The 23,040-nt window shown below is 41.5% G+C and overlaps 1 protein-coding gene across 5 annotated transcripts in view; it reads left to right on the top strand.

Moving 5' to 3' along the window:
* Positions 1-904: 904 nt before the first annotated feature.
* The window catches only part of LOC106588669 (thyroid hormone receptor beta), a 145,382-nt gene continuing 123,246 nt past the window's right edge, over positions 905-23,040 (top strand). For 3 of the 5 annotated variants that reach the window (XM_014177887.3, XM_014177886.3, XM_014177882.3), the window contains exon 1: positions 906-1,171. The gene's annotated coding sequence lies outside the window, so the exon portion shown is untranslated. Of the gene's footprint in view, positions 1,172-2,026; positions 2,172-23,040 lie in introns of those variants that run through there. The other 2 variants (XM_014177883.3, XM_014177884.3) reach the window with 2 other exon arrangements.

Genomic DNA, 23,040 nt, shown 5'->3' with positions numbered 1-23,040 from the left:
CTACCATTAAAATTATAGACTGATCATTTCTTTGTCTGTGGGCAAACATACAAAATCAGCAGGGGATCAAATACTTTTTCCCCTCACTGTAGGGGGTGTTTAGTGCTGTTGAAACACGTTATAAGAAGCCAAAAAGGGAAAATGGATTTATCTTGGCGATGGCAGCTGAGTGCAAGTTGTTTATGTTGGTACAGCAGCCATGATTTTCTGCAATTGTTTCTTTATAGCACCATGGCCCATCCCAAATAGCATCATATTCCCAATGTATTGCACTACTTCTGACCAGAACCGTTCTGGTCAAAATAGGTTGCCATTTGGGACGTAGCCCATGATAGATTCTGCCTCTAATTCCCCTCACAGTTGGGGGGATTCTTCCAACCAGGACAAGGTCCAAGAGAGAGAAATTGGATCAATGACATTACAAGTAAACCTACTACTGTTTATTCAGTGGTCTAGCCATGTACATAGCAGCCTACAATTTGAGGAGAGGAGCACATTGATGCTATGCGATTCAAACACACACACATGCATACGCACACAGACACAGACACACAAAGGTTAACTAATTCTTCCAACCAGGTCAAGGTCCAAGAGAGAGAAATTGGATCAATGACATTAAACCTACTACTGTTTATTCAGTGGTAGAGCCATGTATGTAGTTGAGGACAGGAGCATACTGATGCTATGAAATAAAACACACACACTAATATTATTTTGGGAGTAAGTGAAGTCAAAATTGTTAAAGTAATAACTGTATGAATGTGCATATTTTCAATTTAGACTACACTACATCATCAGAAGAAAACGTTTTTATGTAAATTTTTGCAGCAGACACAGAGATGTAGGCTAGTAGGGGCGAGGCTTGGTTTGGTTCCTGGTTGACAGGGATTCAAACAAACTCTCTGATTCCCCATAGCGATTAATCCGAGCACTGCAGTTGTCAGTAGCTACAGTACGTTTTCCCGGGTCCATGTTGAAGTTTGTCAACCCAGACTTTCTCGCATACTCGCTTCGTCAGGTCATTCCAGGGCACGCGTTGCATCCGTTTGACCCCGCTCGTCCCGCTCGCAGGTAGAAGATAACCGACTACACCCGCGCGAACTCAGTTGGAGAGTAATGCACCAGTGGAGTGTTGGAAAATAACATTTCTGTTTGCGGACCTGCGTATGAGGTATGTTGCCCCATTTTTATGTTCTTCTTTGAAACATCGATATTCCGGTGCAGGGAAAAAAAATGCTGTCGAAAAAATGACGTCCGTTTGTAGACAGACATTCAATAAGTCGCTAGACTGTTAATTCGTCTCTCAATCAGAAACTCACTTTGCCTGACTATTGTTGACTTAGTCAAATTGTTTTTTTTCTCTCTTGAGTTGGTGTTTGTTGTTCAGGCTAATGGCGGTCCGATATAAAGGTTTGATAATGTGGCCTGATGTGAAATAATTTTGGGGCAGAATCGGAAAATGAATGTGTGCTTTTCGAACATCCGCTGTGTAGGCTACATTTTGTATCAGAATTAGGCTACAACTGCTGCATGTCATTAGTCAGTCAACGAGTATTTTATATATGGTGTACTGTTTGTTGCTCGTCTGTCTTCAGACACACAGACTAGGGTTTTGTTTAATTCGCAAGCGTTGCCCGGAACATCTGGATAGTCTGCCCCAAATTTGAATACAATTTTGTCACGCAGGCTATTGTCTAAGTCGGCAAAATAAATTGATCGTGCGCTGTGCAGGTGCTCTAGCCTATTGAAAGCATATCAGTCATATTTTGAAGTAGCCAATGTAACTTTAAGATTATTTTGGACTATAATTCTATAAGCCTAAATAGGCGATAAAGTGCTGTAATGCGTTTTATTTCATTGTGGAAAGCGAATTACGAATACACCTCTATTAACACTGTGGGTAGTTACAATGTAACATTTCGATCGAATGGTTACAGTGTAACGACACGTCGATCTGATAAACATGTACCGCAACCACTTATCATAGTGCCTCTGAATGAAATTGTCCCTCCAGCGTTGCCGTAGATATAATTTCGAGACATGCAATGTATCTGAATTCTCCGCGTTCTGGCTGGGGGTATTTCAGGTCAAACGACAGTTTTTGAAACGTTGCGTTGTGAAAATTGAAGTCAATTTGCGATCTGGTGAAGAAATCAGCAGCTGACCTGACGGTATGAGTAGACTTACAACACCTACATCGATTAGAAATGCGTTAGGATACTTTGTGACACGAGTTCGACCTAGTGTGAATTAACCGGGCTATAGCCTAATGTAGCCCTATTCAAAGCACGCCTGCAGTGGATGCCTGATAGCCACTGGATTACGTACATTTAATGTCCAATCGTTTCTGATCTGCCACGGTTCTGTATTGAGGCTATTGAAACTTCGAGTTTGTTAGTTTGACACGGCGTTATAGCAGCCTTTCGATTGTCCTCAGTTGGCCAGTACTATCAGTGGGCTTGCAGGATAACTTCTGATAATATTTAAGCATTATTATTCAATGAATCCTATTGACAATGATTAGTTCCAAATGGCACCCTATGTCCTATTTAGTGCACTACTTAGACCAGTGTCCTCTATTTAGTGCACGACTTCTGAACAGAGTAGTCTCTATTTATGGCACCCTATTCCATATATGTTGCAGTACTTTTGGCCAGAGCTCTATTGTTAGTTACATAATTACCTGTCGATTAACCAAATATACAGCACCAGTCAATAGTTTGGACAAACCTACTCATTCAAGGGTTGTTCTTTATTTTTACTATTTTCTACATTGTAGGATAATAGTGAAGACATAAAAACTATGAAATAACACATATGGAATCATGTAGTAACCAATAAAGTGTCAAACAAATCAAAATGTATTTTATATTTGAGATTCTTCAAAGTAGCCAACCTTTGCCTTGATGACAGCTTTGCACACTCTTGGCATTCTCTCAACCAGCATCATGAGGAATGCTTTTCAAACAGTCTTGAAGGAGTTCCCACATATGCTGAGCACTTGTTGGCTGCTTTTCCTTCACTCTGCGGTCCAACTCATCCCAAACCATCTCAATTGGGGTGAGGTCGGGTGATTGTGGAGGCCAAGTAATCTGATGCAGCACTCCATCACTCTCCTTCTTGGTCAAATAGCCCTTACACATCCTGGAGGTGTGTTGGGTCATTGTCCCGTTGAAAAACAAACGATAGTCCCACTAAGTGCATTTTAATTCTAAATAAATCACAGATAGTGTCACCTGCAAAGCACCATCACACCTTCTCCTCCGTGCTTCACGGTGGGAACCACACATACAGAGATCATCCGTTCACCTACTCTCCATGTCACAAAGACAGCGATTGGAACCAAACAAATTCCACAAATTAACTTTCAGCAAGGCACACCTGTTAATATAAATGCATTCCAGGTGACTAACTTATGAAGCTGGTTGAGAGAATTCCAAGAGTGTGCAAAGCTCTCATCAAGGCAAAGGGTGGCTACTTTGAAGAATCTAAAATATATTTTGATTAGTTTCCATATGTGTTATTTCATAGTTTTGATGTCTTCACTATTATTCTACAATGTAGAAAATTGTGAAAATAAAGAAAAAGCCTTGAATGAGTAGGTGTGTCCTAACTTTTGACTGGTACTGTGTGTATCAGTGTAGGCTACTGTAGCCGAAATGTCAAATGGCATCATATTCCCTATTGTGAACTACTAGTTTTGACCGGGCTCTTTCCTGGCACACATGGAGCAAACAAAACCAGCATCAGGCCATGCAGGGTACGTATCAGGTCAAGAATATAGTCCGAATGACACCAGATAACTATGCATTTATAGCATGCTCTTAAACCGTTTAAGCAACAAAGCAACCCATCAAACATGCTTTGTGGGGATAATATCACAATCTCTCCATTAGCATTTTGTTGTGAACATGTAGTGCAATGCTATGTAGCCAATATTTACCACAGTTTTCCCAACGGTTCCCAAATGCCCCCAGGAGACCCAGTTAATCTCTTCAGATGCTGGTTTTAAAGCCGACTGAGCTTTGATATGTCATGTTCTTTAACAGTTAGCGATTTATTTTCCATGTTTGTGGAATGAATGAGCCAGTGGTTTCCTCATTGTGTGCAAGGGTGGAATCAAACAAAAATGGAGAATAATAGCAAAGTCACCATTTCTTGAAACAAAGCACATTGTCTGTTACCTTGTATCATGGTCTTGTGCGTCATGGTCCGGTCCTGTGTTTTAGTGCTTTTTGCTAAATGAGATGTACATTTAATTTTTTTACAGATTCTTTAGTGTTGACACACCAATTAACGTTCTAAAAATACTATTACGAGGAGTGTGCAGGGTTTTCTCCTCACGATCATTAGGTAGAGTAACCTTCATAACATCTCTTAGGTCTTCTGCTATCTAGAATTTGGACCTTTTCCCCTTGACTCTCCCAAACCCCTATGTTCTTGTGAATGATGACTGGCGTTATGAAGGCCTTATGCAGCCTATACCCCATTCAACTAAAGTTTGACCTAACTGGTACTGTTACCTGTCTTAAGATGTGCATCTTGCTCTCCCTCTAAGATTATGGAGAAGGAAGATCCAATTAACAGAAATTCTGTGCCTCTTAAATTTCAAATTCCTTTGAAAATGCTTCCTGAATCGGCTCTGATACAGTTGTTTCATTCAGAATGTCTATATGGTTCAGATGGCGGGTAACTTCCAGAGTTAGATTCTCATTATGTGATGATGGGTCTCCTGGAGTAGTTGGTCTTCTGTTTCAGACCCTTTATTCATCTTGTTAGGGAATGTCTTTTGTACTTCTCTAGTGGTACAGGTTTTGACCAGCTTGAGCCTAAACTTGAACACAAACTAGACATTGAATCTGAACGCAGGGCTCCCCCCCCCCCCCCCCCCCCCCCCCCACACACACACACACACACACACACACACACACACACACACACACACACACACACACACACACACAAAAAGGTCTGTTACATCATGGGCCAAAAAGGTGACTGAAAATTGTGATGTATGATACAAGGAACCACTTCACAAAATAACATTCCTTATTATCACTGGTGTTGACAATGGAAAGCTGCTGGTCTCTGATCCCATGTATTATACACTATCTCCTGCCGTTGTGGCCTTGAGCAAGGCACTTAACCTCCCACAAAGTAAAATACAGCACTGTGGTTTGTCAACCCTCCATCTGGAGAGCTACTGGGTGTTCAGATGTTTTACAACGTGGTGTCTTCCAGCAGGGCTGGAGAAAAAGTCTGCATACCCAGCAGCTCTCCTGGAATCTGCTGGAGGATGGTTGGCCACACTGCAACATTACAATTACAACCAAATACTTTTTTATGTCTTTATAAAATAATTCCCTCATTCTATGAACCAGGGATCAAATGGCTAAGGTGTGGGAGGTAGATAACTAAGATGTTTATTTATTTGTAAGGCTAAAATATTCAGTGTTCAGGGGAGATGTTGACAGCATACAGTAGGAGTTAATTGTCAATTAGGCTTTTCTAGGAATATTTTTGTAACAGAATTACATGGGCAGTGTTGAATAGAGATGAAGCCTAGCCAATTTTGAGCGCTTGAGAGTTTTACAACCGGAACGTTGGTGCAACATTGGTTCATTTCATCAACAGTGCACTCATATCAACTGCGTGTCGGCCATTTGTGGTTATACATGAGTGCTGGTGGAAAGTTAGGACATGACATTAATACATGCTAATAGCTAAATAGTTAACTAGCGAGATAACCAGCCAAACTACACGTTTTGAATTGGCTCTCCAGTTAGTCTGTTGTATATCATTATTTTACCTGTTGCACAAATGTGTGTCTCTCTCTCCTCTGGCAATGGCCCACTGGCACACACAGGTGCCTTTTGGGAGGCAGACATAGACTTCCATAGAAAGTAGGAAGAGGACTACTGTCACCACTAATTGAGTGTTTCTCAATGTTCCTCTGCTTCTACGGCTGACCTAAGGACAGAACCTGGCTCAATGATCTCTGTTCACATCCTCTTAGGCCTTGTGGTCAGGTCACACAACAACACAGCTTGCATCTCAAATGGCACCCTATTCCCTATATAGTGCACTACTATTGACCAGGACTCAAAGTAGTTGACTATATAGGGAGTAAGGCCCCATTTGAGATGCAGACTTTGCCACACTCTTTTCCTTTGACTTAATGTGACTTTGTAACCGTTATTGGATTTCTACGGAGACTTGCATGGTATGCTACTAAGAGGTGTTTTTTTTAAATGTCTGCCCTTTCGAACCCTGCATGCATTGTGTCAGGAGCAATTTGAGTGTAACACACCGCTTAGCCTAATCCTGTTTTATTGAAGAGAAAACCGAGATGGAACAAATTGGGTGCTACATGGTTGGTTGTTATTCCCGCTTTGACTACAAAATTCTGGTAACTTTGTCCAAATTCTCAAGCTTTCCAGAAACCCTGTTAGGAAGATTCTGGATTTTCTGCTTATTCCCTCATGAGTCCGGTAATTTCTAACTGTTCAATGCAAGAGCTTAAAAGAACAACCTGCATCGCAATGCTTGAGGCGTCACCTCAGACCCGGGTTTGATCCCAGGCTGTGTTGCAGCCGGCCGTGACCGGGAGACCCATGAGATGGTGCGCAATTGGCCCAGCGTGGTCTGGGTTACGGGAGGGTTTGGCTGGCCAGAATGTCCTTGTCCCATCGGACTCTAGCGACTCCTTGTGGCAGGCTGGGCGCAGTGCATGCTGACTTAGGTCGCCAGCTGTACAGTGTTTCCTCCAACACATTGGTGTGGCTGGCTTCCGGGTTAAGCGAGCAGTGTGTCAAGAAGCAATGCGGCTTGGCAGGGTCGTGTTTCGGAGGACGCATGGCTCTCGACCTTTGCCTCTCCTGTGTCCGTATGGGAGTTGCAGCGATGGGACAAGACTGTAACTATCAAGTGGATATCACGAAATTGGGGGGGAAAGTACAAAAAAAAATATATATAAAACAATATTACTATTGAATCATGGTTGTGATAATTAATTGTGTAGATTTTAATGCATTAATGTTGCAGAAATTGCTTGATTTGATTGAGTATTTGTAGTGGTGATTGTTTGATTTGAAAGGTTGAGTAGACACTGTCAGCATGTAGATACTGCACTGTGTATAGGAAGGTTGTCAGTGTTGATCTTTCACTGTGCTAAATAGCTCAACTGAGTCCCAAATGGCACCCTATTCCCTATATAGTGCACTACTTTTGACCAGTCCTATGGGACACTGTGGTACCTTAAGTCACACATGTGGTACGCCGAAAAGGTTTACCAGACAAAATACCCGTTTTCTTATATCTTCCAGAGGTTTTTAAAAAGCACATATTTTAAAAGCTATGATTCATTTTAATGGCACAGCCAAGTTCAAACATACATTTCCTGCACAGTTGAATAACTAAACTATTACCACCCTCGTATTCCCATCCAATTAAAGCATACTGTGTCTGTGTCCCAAATGGCAGCCTATTACCTATGTAGTCCAATATAAAGTGCAATATATAGTATCTCCGTACAGTATGTCCTCAACCAATGATTGGTAATGATTGTGTGTCTGTCTGTCTGTACATGCATTCTCCATCCTGATCTATTCCATGTTAGGCCAGTCACTCTTCATGAAAGTCTTAGTCACCAGTTTCTTTCTCTGACTTGTAGTCTCACCCTACACACACAAACATTTCATGGGCTATTACATGTCAGACAAGACTCAAATGTTCCACTCTGAGTCCTGGGGCCTGAATTATCCTTTCTCCATGTCAATAATCAGTGGATGGATATCATGCCTCGGGAAACACAGCGTTCCCAAATACACCCTGCTCCGTGCCACCTCAGAGTTGTTGTAAGGGCTCAATGTCTTCCCTATAGGTCTGCTCAGACCTGGGTTCAAATACTATTTGTTTTCTTTCAAATACTTACCGATCTTGCATGGTGCTATAGAACCAATGGAATAGTCCGAAAAGTGCAAACCCACACGAAAAACCCTGGTCAAAAAATGTAAAGTTATAAAAGTCCTGTAGGGCTCTGGTCAGAAATAGTTCACTATATTGGGAATAGGATAGCATTTGTGACGTATCCGTTACAGTACCATATCTGACTCACTCACTTTGTTTTGGTCCTCGTCTGTGGCTTTGAGGCAGATAAAGAGAGGGATCGAAGTAGACAGAGAGGTGATCCTTAGCTGATTGACTGGCAGGGTGTGTTCATTTTAGCTCGCTAGCTCAGCACCCTTGGTGAATGGGCAGAGTTTTCCAGAGGTGTGGACTCCAGTCACAAATTTGGTGACTTGAGACTCACTCGACTTGATGGAAAATAAACTTATATACTTAAGTATCAAAAGTAAAAGTATAAATCATAAAAAAATTCCTCATATTAAGCAAGCCAGACGGCACCATTTTTTAAAATTGTTTTTTATTGATGGATAGCCAGGGCTACACTCCAACACTCAGACATAATTTCCAAACTAAGCTTTTGTGTTTAAATAGTCTGCTAGATCAGAGGCAGTAGGGTTGACCTGGGATGTTCTCTTGATAAGTGTGTGAATTGGACAATTTTCCTGTCAAAATGTAACAAGTACTTTTGGGTGTCAGGGAAAATGTATGGAGTAAAACGTACATTATTTTCTTTAGGAATGTAGTGAAGTAAAAGTTGGCAAAAATATAAATAGTGAAGTAAAGTACAGATACTCCATAAAAATGCTTAAGTAGTACTGTAAAGTATTTTTACTTAAATACTATACACCACTGGGAGAGAGGATTGCCATAAATGAATTTGTAACTCCAAAAATGGTTTGGTGATGAAGAATATGAACCCTTTACTTTGTTAGCTCACCAGCAATAGTGCATTAAGCAGCAATTACTAGCATAGGCCTACTGGTCTTTTGGTATGTAAAAATTGCTTGAAATTGATCATTTACTTGTGCTTGCATTTGGAATTTAATGTTCAAATGAATTATTACATAATCAAAATGTGTGGTAGACAAAATAATAAAAAGGGCTGTCTGGTAGCCTCAATAAATAGACAAATATTTGTAGTTCAACAAGTCATTACCTAGATTAGATTTTTTACCTGACTTGAAAAAACATTTGACTCGACTTGCTGTTAGAATGCACGACATGGACTTGACTCAAGACTCAACCCGTTCTACTTGGGAATCGACTTGAGACTTGGACCTTGAGACTTGCTTGTGACTCGAATAATAGGACCAATGAGAGCTAAAACGAACAAACCACCTTCTACATCTCTCCCTCTCTCCTTCCATCACTGACCGGTGGCTGGCTGCAAGCTATGCCGTGTTCTAACTGTTTTGACTGTGTTCAGGCCAGCACGCTAATGCCAACTTGGAATGGTATTGCACTTTAGCGAAATTTAACATAGAGGCTGGATTCAAACAAACAAATAAGTTACCTGTGCTCTGCGTTTGACTTTTTAATCCCTTTTTTTCTCTCCCCAATTTCGTCCATCGCTGCAACTCCCCTACGAACTCAGGAGAGGCGAGGGTCGAGAGCCATGCGTCCTCCGAAACACAACCTTGCCAAGTCGCACTGCTTCTTGACACAGTGCACCAATGTGTCGGAGGAAACACCGTCCAGCTAGCGACCGAAGTCAGCTTGCAGGCGCTCGGCCCCTCACAAGGAGTCGCTAGAGTGCGATGGGACAAGGAAATCCCAGCCGGCCAAACCCTCCCCTGGGCCAATTGTGCACCACCTCATGGGTCTCCCGGTTATGACACAGCCTGAGATTGAACCCGGGGCTGTAGTGACACCTCAATACTGCTGCGCTGCTCGGGAGGCCCTGCGTTTGACTTTTAAAGGAGATTTTTGCTCCAGCTGACATTGGCATCTTTTTCAGGAAACAGGAAATTGCCTTTAAAAGTCAAACGCTGTGTGCAGGTCGTTAAATCTGTGTTGGTTTGAATCCTGGCCTAAACTTTAACCTACCGTATGATGATCCTGCAAGGAGAGCAGAGATACTTGTTGGGCTATGGGTCCTGTTTAAAAGTAGCGCACTATGTAGGGAATAGGGTGTCATTTGGGACGTAGCCACTGAATACAAACCACTCCTGGCTGCAAATCCTTTGTATATGTTCCTGTGACGTGAAGGAAGGGAATTGGACAGGTCAGGTAGATACAGGTTGTTTACTCCTGCTGATTCAGCACATCTCCACAGAGGCTGGTTGTTTTTTCCTAAATGTTCCTATAGGGGTGTTTATGAATGTTGCAGAAAATAGACATTGTGCAGATGGCAAACAGACAGGCAGGCAGGCCGCTACAGGTAGCATCACGCTAGTATGTTAGGAAGGTTGAGCCCCCAGAATGCTCTAGAAGGAGTTGTACCTGATCCGTCTCCTCCCTGGGAGATGTCTCCTGATGTGCCACAGACCTGGGTTCAAATACTATTTGAAATATTTGATATGCTTTCAATGTTTGCGCTAGTCTGGCTGTAGTGGCAGGTCTGCACTCTATTCTATCGGATCCATTGCACCAGGCAAGCTCAATCAAGCCTAGATAAAGTATTTAAAATGATTTAGAATAATATTTGAACCCATGTGGCTAGAGGCCCTGGGAGGGTTTGGATAGCATACAGCAGGGAAGGCAAGCCACGCTTTGGCAGAGACGAGATGTTTTAAAGAATTATTGTTTTTCTGTTTTGACTGAACAGCGTAGTTTAATGGCTGTCAGTTTCTGCACGGACCGAGCTGCCAACCGGTGACTGATGACGCAGCAAACCCATTCCTGGTGCTGTATAGAACAGAACACACACACAGAGCAGAACACAGCTGTTTGAGGAGAGGACTGTATGAGAATGACGACTTGTGAAATGATATGAAATTGTCTTGTGTTCCTGTGATGTGGTATGTGGGGGGTGGGTGGGGGCGGGGGTATACAAGCCGTTTCTTCTCAATCCAGGACAAATTGGGCAGCTTGGCAGCAAAGTGTCTCTGGCCTCTTGACTACCAACATCAGCACCAAGGCTACGTCCCAAATGGCACCCTATTCCCAAATGGGCCCATAGGGCTACGTCAAAAGTAGTGCACTAAATAGAGAATAGGGTGCTATTTGGGACACAAGAACATGGTGCAATTTGGGACACAACCCGAGCATCTGCAATGCTTTAGCACAAGCTCAGATAATCAGCCCAGCATGTGTTCAGGAACATCTTAATGATTCTTACGATTTATCACGATCACAGAAAAAAGCTAAAGAGAGAGATTTGCCCAAACAGTCACAAATCAAGAATTTTTTTCCATCTTCTTTCTGCAAATCTGGTACATGTTTTAACATAAATACACATTCATGTATTTCTGGTTTGTTTTCTTTACAACGTACCAAATGATGTGATGTGGGTTGGGAGAGATGGGAACTTAATTTGATGACCCTGTTGCAGGAAATGTAAAACTTGTAGTGTGAGGTTTAAAAAACCTTCTGATGTTTGTAATTTCCACTTTCAAATTTCTGACTTATATTTTTCCTAAGGGAAAATTTATCGGCCCCTACAAAAATGTTAATTAATTATAATCCACTTAATGATTCACATTTCCTGTTGCTGCAACAACAACAAAAATTATGCTGTAGCCAACTGGCTCAAATTAAAATCCTACATCTGTATTGAGGCGAGGCCTTGTTAAATGAACTGGTAAGACCTGTTTCGCGCTTCAGAAAGTATTCACACACACCCCTTGTAATTTTTCCAACAATTGTTTACAGACAGATTATTTCACTTATAATTCACTGTATCACAATTCCAGTGGGTCAGAAGTTTAAATACATAAGTTGACTGTGCCTTTAAACAGCTTGGAAAATTCCAGAAAATGATGTCATGGCTTTAGAAGCTTCTGATAGGCTAATTGACGTAATTTGAGTCAATTGGAGGTGTACCTGTGGATGTATTTCAAGGCCAACCTTCAAACTCAGTGTATCTTTGCTTCACATCATGGGAAAATCAAAAGAAATCAGCCAAGACAGAAAAAAATGTAGACCTCTACAAGTCTGGTTCATCCTTGGGAGCAATTTACAAACGCCTGAAGGTACCACATTCATCTGTACAAACAATAGTACGCAAGTATAAACACCATGGGACCACGCAGCCGTCATACTGCTCAGGAAGGAGACGCGTTCTGTCTTCTAGAGATGAACGAACTTCGGTGTGAAAAGTGCAAATCAATCCCAGAACAGCAGCAAAGGACCTTGTGAAGATGCTGGAGGAAACGGGTACAAAAGTATCTATATCCACAGTAAAACGAGTCCTATATTGACATAACCTGAAAGGCCGCTCAGCAAGGAAGAAGCCACTGCTCCAAAACCGCCATAAAAAAGCCAGATTACGGTTTGCAACTGCACATGGGGACGAAGATCGTACTTTTTGGAGAAATGTCCTCTGGTCTGATGAAACAAAAATATAACTGTTTGGCCATAATGACCATTGTTATGTTTGGAGGAAAATGGGGAGGCTTGCAAGTCGAAGAACACCATCCCAACCGTGAAGCATGGGGGTGGCAGCATCATGCTGTGGGGGTGCTTTGCTGCAGGAGGGACTAGTGCACTTCACAAAATAGATGGCATCATGAGGAGGAAAATTATATGGATATATGGAAGCAACATCTCAAGACATCAGTCAGGAAGTTCAAGCTTGGTCGCAAATGGGTCTTCCAAATGGACAATGACCCCAAGCATACTTCCAAAGTTGTGGCAATTACAACAATGACAATTACAACAATACTGAATGAACACTTAAACTTTAATATAATACATCAATAAAATCAATTTAGCCTCAAATAAATAATGAAACATGTTCAATTTGGTTTAAATAATGCAAAAACAAAGTGTTGGAGAAGAAAGTAAAAGTGCAATATGTGCCATGTTAAAAAGCTAACATTTAAGTTCCTTGCTCAGATCATGAACATATGAAAGCTGGTGGTTCCTTGTAACATGAGTCTTCAATATTCCCAGGTAAGAAGTTTTAGGTTGTTTGTTATAGGAATTATAGGACTATTTCTCTCTATACGATTTGTATTTCATATACCTTTGACTATTGGATGTTCTTATAGGCACTTTAGTATTGCCAGTGTAACAGTATAGCTTCCGTCCCTCTCCTCGCTTCAACCTGGTTTTGAACCAGGAACACATGGACAACAGCCACCCTTGAAGCAGCGTTACCCATGTAGAGCAAGGGGAACAACCACTCCCAAGTCTCAGAGCGAGTGACGTTTGAAACGCTATTAGCGCGCACCCGCTAACTAGCTAGCCATTTCACATGGGTTACACCAGCCTAATCTCGGGGGTTGATAGGCTTGAAGTCATAAACTGCGCAATGCTTGCGAAGAGCTGCTGGCAAAACGCACGAAGGTGCTGTTTGAATGAATGCTTACGAGCCCGCTGGTGCCTACCATTGCTCACTCAGACTGCTCTATCAAATATCAAATCATAGACTTGAATTATAACATAACACACAAATATGAGCCTTTGGTCATTAACCTGTCTGGGAACCTGGGACGCTTGCGTCCCACCCTAGTCAACAGCCAGTGGAAGCGCGTCGCGCGAAATACAAATACCTCATAAATGCTATAACTTCAATTTCTCAAACCTATGACTATTTTACACCATTTTATAGATACACCTCTCCTGAATCGAACCACGTTGTCCGATTTCAAAAAGGCTTTACAGCAAAAGCAAAACATTAGATTATGTTAGGAGAGTACCCTGCCAAAAATAATCACACTGCCATTTTCAAAGCAACTAGCATGCATCACAAATACCCAAAACACAGCTAAATGCAGCATTAACCTTTGTCAATCTTCATCAGATGACACTCCTAGGACATCATATTACACAATACATGCATTTGTTGTTCGATAAAGTTCATATTTATATATAAAAACAGCATTTTACATCGGCGCGTGACGTTCAGAAAATATTTTCCCTCAAATGCTTCCGGTGAATCAGCGCTACAATTTACAAAATTACTATTCGAAAACATTGTTAAAATGTAATATTGTCATTCAAAGAATTATAGATTAACATCTCGTGAATGCAACCACATTGCCAGATTTAAAAATAACGTTACTGGGAAATCACACTTCGCAATAAACGAGGTGCTATGCTAAGAAAAATAGGCTAGGAGATACAGGTTAGCGCCATCTTGGAACCATCTAAAATCAAATATACTATTGTAAATATTCCCTTACCTTTGACTATCTTCATCAGAAGGCACTTCCAGGGATCCCAGGTCCACAACAAATGTAGTTTTGTTCGAAAAAGTTAATAATTTACGTCCCAATAGCTCGTTCTTGTTAGCGCGTTCCGAAGGCTACTCATAATGTACTGAAGCGCGCGGGACTTGTCGTCACGAATGTGCAAAAAATATATATTTACGTTCCTTCAAACGTTGTATAACATAAATCTTTAGGGCCTTTTTCAATCAGAGCTTCAATAATATTCAAGGCGGACGATTGCATTGTCTTACTAAACGTTTCGGAATGAGAGGGTACCCATGGGCGCCCGCGTCATGGGTACCCTCTATGGGCGCCCGGGTAATGGCCCTCCCCCTATGACCAACTTTCCAAGCCTCTCGTTCGGTCAGTTTTTACCGGAGAAGACTCAAACCACTTTGTAAAGACTGTTGATATCTAGTGGAAGCCTTAGGAAGTGCTAAATGAATCCTAACTCACGGTGTGTTTCATAGGCAAAGTGTTGAAGGTGATTCCACAAATCAGATTTCCACTTCCAGCATGGAATCTTCTCAGGTTTTGGCCTGCCATATGAGTTCTGTTATACTCACAGACACCATTCAAACAGTTTTAGAAACTTTAGTGTTTTCTATCCAAATATACTAATTATATGCATATTCTAGTTACTGGGCAGGAGTAGTAACCAGATTAAATCGGGTACGTTTTTTTTATCCGGCCGTGCAAATACTGCCCCCTAGCCCCAACAGGTTTATGGTCGAATCCGGAAACGTTTTTTTTTATCCGGCCGTGCAAATACTGCCCCCTAGCCCCAACAGGTTTATGGTCGAATCCGGAAACTATCATTTCGAAAACGAAACGTTTATTCTTTCAGTGAAATACGGAACCGTTCCGTATTTTATCTAATGGGTGGCATCCCTAAGTCTAAATATTCCTGTTACATACAACCTTCAATGTTATGTCATAATTATGTACAATTCTGGCAAATTAATTACGGCCTTTGTTAGGAATAAATGGACTTCACACAGTTCGCAATGAGCCAGGCGGCCCAAACTGCTGTATATACCCTGACTGCTTGCACGGAACGCAAGAGAAGTGACACAAATTCATGTTAGCAGGCAATATTAACTAAATATGCAGGTTTAAAAATATATACTTGTGTATTGATTTTAAAGAAAGGCATTGATGTTTATGGTTAGGTACATTGGTGCAATGACAGTGCTTTTTTTGCAAATTTGCTTGTTAAATCGTCACCCGTTTGTCGAAGTAGGCTGTGATTCGATGAGAAATTAACAGGCACCGCATCGATTATATGCAATGCAGGACACGTTAGATAAACTAGTAATATCATCAACCATGTGTAGTTAACTGGTGATTATGTTAAGATTGATCCTCTTTTATAAGATAAGTTTAATGCTAGCTAGCAACTTACCTTGGCTTCTTGCTGCCCTCGCGTAACAGATAGTCAGCCTGCCATGCAGGCTCCTCGTGGAGTTCAATGTAAGGCTGGTGGTAAGAGCGTTGGACTAGTAACCGGAAGGTTGCAAAAACAAATCCCCCCCCGAACAAGGCAGTTAACCCCTGTTCCTAGGCCGTCATTGAAAATAAGAATGTGTTCTTAATCTGACTTGCCTAGTTAAATAAAGGTGGCCAAAAATTCAAATTTCCGAGATTTATGAAAACTTGAAATCGGCCCTAATTAGTTGGCCATTCCGATTTAATCGGTCGACCTCTATATTGGAGTGGTCAACTCAAAGCTCCGACCTCAATCCAATAGAAGATTTGTGGGCAGAACTGAAAAGGCGTGTGCGAGCAAGGAGGCCTACAAACCTGACTCTGTTACACCAGCTCTGTCAGGAGGAATGGGCCAAAATTCACCCAACTTATTGTGGGAAGCTTGTGGAAGGCTACCCGAAACGTTTGACCCAAGTTAAACAATTTAATGGCAATGCTACCAAATTCTAATTGAGTGTATGTAAACTTCTGACCCACTGGGAATGTGATGAAAGAAATAAAAGCTGAAACAAATCTTTCTCTCTACTATTTCACATTCTTAAAATAAAGTGGTGATTCTACCTTACCTAAGACAGGGAATTTTTACTAGGATTAAATGTCAGGAATTGTGAAAAACTGAGTTTAAATGTATTTGCTAATAGGCTGACCAATACCGCGACGTGAGCGTTGCAAAATAAATTTAGAAATGTATGTTATTCAATTATTGCACCCACACTGCTCGCGCACGCCAACGAGCGTCTGCGTTGCCAAGGGCTAAAATAGAACTCCTTTCTATTTCTGACGCAGATCGCGGTGCAAGTCCTACCTCTCCCATCTCCTCGTTGGTTTATAGAAGCAGGTACCCACGTGCCATCTCCTCATTGGTTATACCCACGTGGGTGATTGAAAGACGAACTGTGTTGCCGGTCGGTGTTGTAATACTATGAAAGTTTAGATGCCAATGACCATATAAGTTCAAAGATGAAAAAGCCTGGAAGCAGGAGAGATGACTGGAAACGATTCGGTTGGCCGTTTTATGTGTGGATTAATTGTCGGAGTAGAGGACCTTGTGCATTTCAGGTAAAATAACAACTCAATTTTTATATCCCAGGACGAATTAGCTAGCAACAACAAGCTAGCTAAATAGGACAAAATAGCTAGCAAGTGCAAGCTAACTAGCTAAATTGCCGTAAATGTTTAATGCTTTTCGACCTGTCCCCAAATTAATGTCATTGGTTCAGAGTTTGTTTTGACATTTTAACCTGCGTGTCATGATCACGTTTGGTGTAGGGGGACAAAATACATTTATGCATGATGGTGCACGCGCGCAGTCGGTTTGGGTTCCGTGTAAGGTGTATGTAAGTTGCATGGACACACTTTGTGTGCAATAATAGTGTTTAAAATATTTTTTTAATGACTACCTCATCTCTGTACCCCTCACATATATAATTATCTGGAACGTCCTTCAGTCAAGCAGTGAATTTCCAACACAGATTCAACCACAAAGACCAGGGAGGTTTTCCAATGCCTTGTCAAGAAGGGCACCTTTTGGTAGATGGGTCAAATAAAAATAAGCAGACATTGAATATCCCTTTGAACATGGTAAAGTTATTAATTACACTTTGGATGGTGTATCAATACACCCAGTCACTTCAAAGATACAGGTGTCCTTCCTACCTAAGTAGCCGGAGAGGAAGGAAACCGCTCGGGAATTTCACCATGAGGCCAATGGTGACTTTAAAACAGTTACAGAGTTGAATGGCTATGATAGGAGAAAACTGAGGATGTAGTTACTCCACAATACTAACCTAAATTACAGACTGAAAAGAAGGAAGCCTGTACATAATAAAAAATATGCCTTTTTGCAATAAGGCACTGAAGTAAAACTACAACAAATTTGGCAAATAAATGACCTTTATGTCCTGAATGCAAATCATTATGTTTGGGGCATATCCAGGTTAATTCTCCTTTCCAATGGACACTGGGAGACACATTCACATTTCAGCAGGACATTAACCTCTTGGGGCTAGGTGGGACGCTAGCGTGCCACCCGTGGTGCACTCCATCAACAGCAGGTGCATTTCAAGAGCGGCAAATTTGAATCCAAATAAATGTCAAAATTCAAAATTTTCAAAAATACAACTATGTTACACCATTTGAAAGATAAACATCTCCTTAATCTAACCACGTTTTACGATTTCAAAAAGGTTTTACGGCGAAAGCATAAATTTAGAGTATGTTAGGACAGTACATTTACAAGAGTTGTGTGTAATGTTTTGTCAAGTCAAAGACAGGGTCACCAAAACCATAAAACCAGCTAAAATGATGCACTAACCTTTTACAATCTCCATCAGATGACACTCCTAGGACATTATGTTAGACAATGCATGCATTTTTAGTTCTATCAAGTTGATATTTATATCCAAAAACAGCGTTTTACTATGGCATTGATGTTGAGGAAATCGTTTCCCTCCAATAACCGGCAGTCAAGTCAGCGTCACAAATTAAATAATTAAAATTAGAAAACATTGGTAAAATATTATATTGTCATTTAAAGAATTATAGATTTACATCTTTTGAACGCAATCAACTTGCCAGATTTAAAAATAACCTTACTGGGAAATCACACTTTGCAATAATCTGAGCACTGTGCCCAGAAAAATACGCGTTGCGATACAGACTAGACGTCATGTTGGGGAGATCTAAAATCGAAAATACTATGTAAATAATCCATTACCTTTGATTCTCTTCATCAGATGTCACTTCCAGGTATCACAGGTCCATAACGAATGTAGTTTTGTTCAAAAAAGCTCATCATTTATGTCCAAAAATCTCCGTCTCGTTAGCACATGATGTAAGCCAGCCGGACTTCTCGTCATGAACGAGGGGAAAAAATATATTTCCGTTCGTTCAAACATGTCAAACGTTGTATAGCATAAATCATTAGGGCCTTTTTTAACCAGAACATGAATAATATTCAAGGTGGACGAATGCATACTCTTTTATAACGTATTGGAACGAGGGTACCCAACATGAAGTAGCGCGCCAGGTGTCTAATGGGACATCATCGTTCCATGGCTCTTGTTCGGTCAGATCTCCCTCCAGAAGACTCAAAACACTTTGTAAAGGCTGGTGACATCTAGTGGAAGCAATAGGAAGTGCCAAAATATTCCTAAACCCCTGTGTTTTTCAATGGGATAGGTTTAAAGTCAATACAACACATCAGGTATCCACTTCCTGTCAGAAAATGTCTCAGGGTTTTGCCTGCCAAATGAGTTCTGTTATACTCACAGACACCATTCAAACAGTTTTGGAAACTTTAGAGTGTTTTCTATCCATATATAATAAGTATATGCATATTGTAGTTACTGGGTAGGATTAGTAACCAGATTAAATCGGGTACATTTTTTTTATCCAGACGTGCAAATGCTGCCCCCTAGACCCAACAGGTTAACCTAAAACACAAGGCCAAATATACACTGGAGTTGCTTACCAATACAACATTGAACTACAGGGAGTGTATCACTCTCTTGAGGGTTAAGATAAATTGGGTTAAATTGACTTTACTGGGAGTTTTTTTTTTTTGTGATTTCAACTATTCTTGATTTACTGTGCAGCCATTTGCTATTATACAGCTCTAGAGTTTTTGCTGTTCAGCAGTTTCTGTGGGTGTCCAAAAACACTTGGCTGCATCCCAAATGGCATCCTATTCCACATATAGTGTACTACTTTTGTCCATAGGGAATAGGGTGCCATTTGGGATACAGCAATGGACTCCATACTACAGTATAAAATGGAACTCTGAGCTAAATTCCATCTGCTCATTGGCTGGATGAACTGCAGGGTGCAGTAAACTGATTGGCTGACCGGGTTCTACTCGCAGCTGTCAGAAGCAACTGTTTTGTAACCAATGAGTGTAGAGACCGTAAAGCTCCTTGCAACAACAGTGGTCAATGCTGTCTGGAAGAGCTCTCTTTCTGCAATGCTTGGCTACCTATTCTGAAAATTGCAGACCTGGGTTTGAATACTATTTTAACTAATTTAAAATACTTAAGCTGTACTTGGAGTTTTCCTGGTACAAAGTAACACAGGTAGCACAATTTAAGGGTGGCAGGTAGCCTGGTGGTTAAGAGCGTAGGGCCAGTAACCGAAAGGTCACTGGTTTGAATCCCTGAGCAGGCAAGGTGAAAAAAATAGCTGTATTGCCCTTGAGCAAGGCAGTTAACCCCAACAACAACTCCTCCCAGGGCTTCGATGATGTTTATTAAGGCAGTCCCCTACACCTCTCTGATTGAGGGGTTGGGTTAAATGCGAAACATGACACATTTCACATGACACATTTCAGTTGAATGCATTCAAATGACTAGGTATCCCTCCTTTCCCTTTCCCCAGTAGAATAGTCCAAAAATAGTAAGCACTGCCCTTCTTGCAACCCCAAAAACACACAAACTCTCAGTGTATTTGAAAGATCTCAAATGAGGATTGAACCCAGGTCTGCTATGCACGTTGCACATACTGTACTCTGAGATGAATGCATTAAAATGTCCTGAGGGACACATACTGTACTCTGAGATGAATGCATTAAAATGTCCTGAGGGACACATACTGCACTCTGCGGTCCAACTCATCCCAAAACATCTCAATTGGGTTGAGGCTGGGTGATTGTGGAGCTTAGTTAATCTGATGCAGCACTCCATCACTCTCCTTCTTGGTCAAATAGCCCTTACACAGCCTGGAGGTGTGTTTTGGGTCATTGTCCTGTTGAAAAACAAATTATAGTCCCACTAAGCGCAAACCAGATGTGATGGCGTTTCGCTGTAGAATGCTGTGGTAGCCATGCTGGTTAAGTGTGCCTTGAATTCTAAATAAATCACTGACGGTGTGGCGGTGCTTTGCTGGTGACACTATCACACCACCTCCTCTGTGCTTCACGGTTAGAACCACACATGGTGAGATCATCCGTTCACCTACTCTGCGTCTCACAAAGACACAGCGGTTGGAACCAAAAATAAAAAAAATTGGACTCATCAGACCAAATGTCCATTGCTCGTGTTTCTTGGCCCAAGCAAGTCTCTTCTTCTTATTGGTGTCCTTTAGTAGTGGTTTCTTAGCAGCAATTCGACCATGAAGGCCTGATTCACGCAGTCTCCTCTGAACTGTTGATGTTGAGATGTCTTTTACTCTGTGAAGCATTTATTTGGGCTGCAATTTCTGAGGCTGATGACTCTAATGAACCTATCCTCTGCAGCAGTGGTAACTCTGGGTCTTCCTTTCCTGTGGCGGTCCTCATGAGAGCCAGTTTCATCATAGCGCTTGATGGTTTTTGCGACTGCACTTGAAGAAACTTTAAAAGTTCTTGAAATGTTCCGTATTGACTAACCTTCATGTCTTAAAGTAATGATGGATACTAACCGTAACTTGTTACAACACAACTGACTGGCACAAACGCATTAATAAGAAGGAAAGAAATTCCACAAATTAACTTTTAACAAGGCACACCTGTTAAGGTGTAAGGTGACTACCTCATGAAGCTGGTTGAGAGAATGCCAAGCTGTCATCTAGACAAAGGGTGGCTACTTTGAAGAATCTCAAATATAAAATATATTTTGATTTGTTTAACACTTTTTTTGGTTACTACATGATTCCATATGTGTTATTTCATAGTTTTGATATCTTCACTATTATTCTACAATGTAGAAAATAGTAAAAACAAAGAAAAACCCTTGAATGAGCAGGTGTGTCCAAACTTTGCTTCTGTATGTTTTAAGGGAGTTGGTGGTAAGGTAGTCTAGAGGTTAAGAGCATTGGGCCAGGAAAAGGAATGTCGCTAGTTTGAATCCCAGAGCTGACTAGGTGAAAAATCTGGGCGTCAATCTAAGTAAAGTAATTAAAAAATCCCCATCTATGTGTGTATGTACTGCATGGGTAGTCTTAGACGTACTTGGAGATGTTTTAGAGTCCTGTGTTGAGAGAGAGAGACTGACAGAAAGAAAGAGGGAGAGAGTGAGTGATTGTGTGTGTTCAGCGCTAGCTGGTTGTTTGACATTCACTGATTGCTTCCATTATAATCAGCAGGGATACTACTTCCACACACAAACTCCCGTCCTGTACACTGGGCCAGCTTCCTGGTGGAGAGGAAAAGGGTGCCGTTCTGTTGTCTCTCTCTCTCTCTCTCTCTCTGGCTCTCCCTCCCTCCTTTCTATCTGCTCAGGACATAAACACTTCATCGGAGTGGCAACAACCAACACATTGTGGATACTGATAGTGTGATTGAGTAAGAGTGAGCATCAAAGATAGAGAGAGTAATAGAGAGAGGGAGATAAATTGATAGAGAGAAAGAGAAGCAAAAAAAGCACTTCATCGTGAGAGAGCTGCTTGTAATTGGCCGCTGCTCAACCCCCTCCACAGTCAGAAGCCGTTATGCCAAAGTACCTAGCCACTTCTTCACCACAATGACTTCACAGGACGTCACAGCCAGGCCAACACTTAGAATACAGACACTTATGATGCTTCATATGAACGGGCCACTAGTCTAGAACTGATACACTTGGTTTGCATCCCAAATGGAAGCCTATTCCTTAAGTGCACTATGTAGAGAAAAGGGTGCCATTTGGGACTTAAAATGGTATCAGGCTTGGGCATCATGCATGCCAATTCAAGATTTATCCACTGGAAATATAAGCTGCTTGAAGATGTTGTTTCCTTTATGCATAATTCCCTCAAATATATGACATTTGGCCATCAGTGGGCCCTCAAAAAAATCTAGGTTTCATGAAGCCTCTGGTACAAGGATGTCATAATCTAGGATAAATCATGTGGGATTGATTCTCCTTATTTACATATTTCACATTTCATAGTTAACATTTCTCAGCAGATGACAAATGAAAGAAAACAGTCAAGCGGAGATGGATTTGGAAGAGATGAATTTGTCTTGGAACGAACTACTTGACCTCAGTTGGGCCTTTCAGAGCAGTTGGCAAAGTGTTAGCGTGCAGTGTTCATTGAAAAACTACGAAGCCTGTACGCTGGCAGAAAGATGGTCAAGCCTGTACGCTGGCAGAAAGATGGTCAAGCCTGTACGCTGGCAGAAAGATGGTCAAGCCTGTACGCTGGCAGAAAGATGGTCAAGCCTGTACGCTGGCAGAAAGATGGTCAAGCCTGTACGCTGGCAGAAAGATGGTCAAGCCTGTACGCAGGCAGAAAGATGGTCAAGCCTGTACGCTGGCAGAAAGATGGTCAAGCCTGTACGCTGGCAGAAAGATGGTCAAGCCTGTACGCTGGCAGAAAGATGGTCACGCCTGTACGCTGGCAGAAAGATGGTCACGCCTGTACGCTGGCAGAAAGATGG

This window comes from Salmo salar, chromosome 27, assembly GCF_965601325.2.
Source record: "Salmo salar chromosome 27, fSalSal1, whole genome shotgun sequence".
NCBI classification, from domain to species: domain Eukaryota; kingdom Metazoa; phylum Chordata; class Actinopteri; order Salmoniformes; family Salmonidae; genus Salmo; species Salmo salar.
Note: the sequence above shows the minus strand (reverse complement) of the source record. Positions and strands in the feature narration are given on the sequence as shown.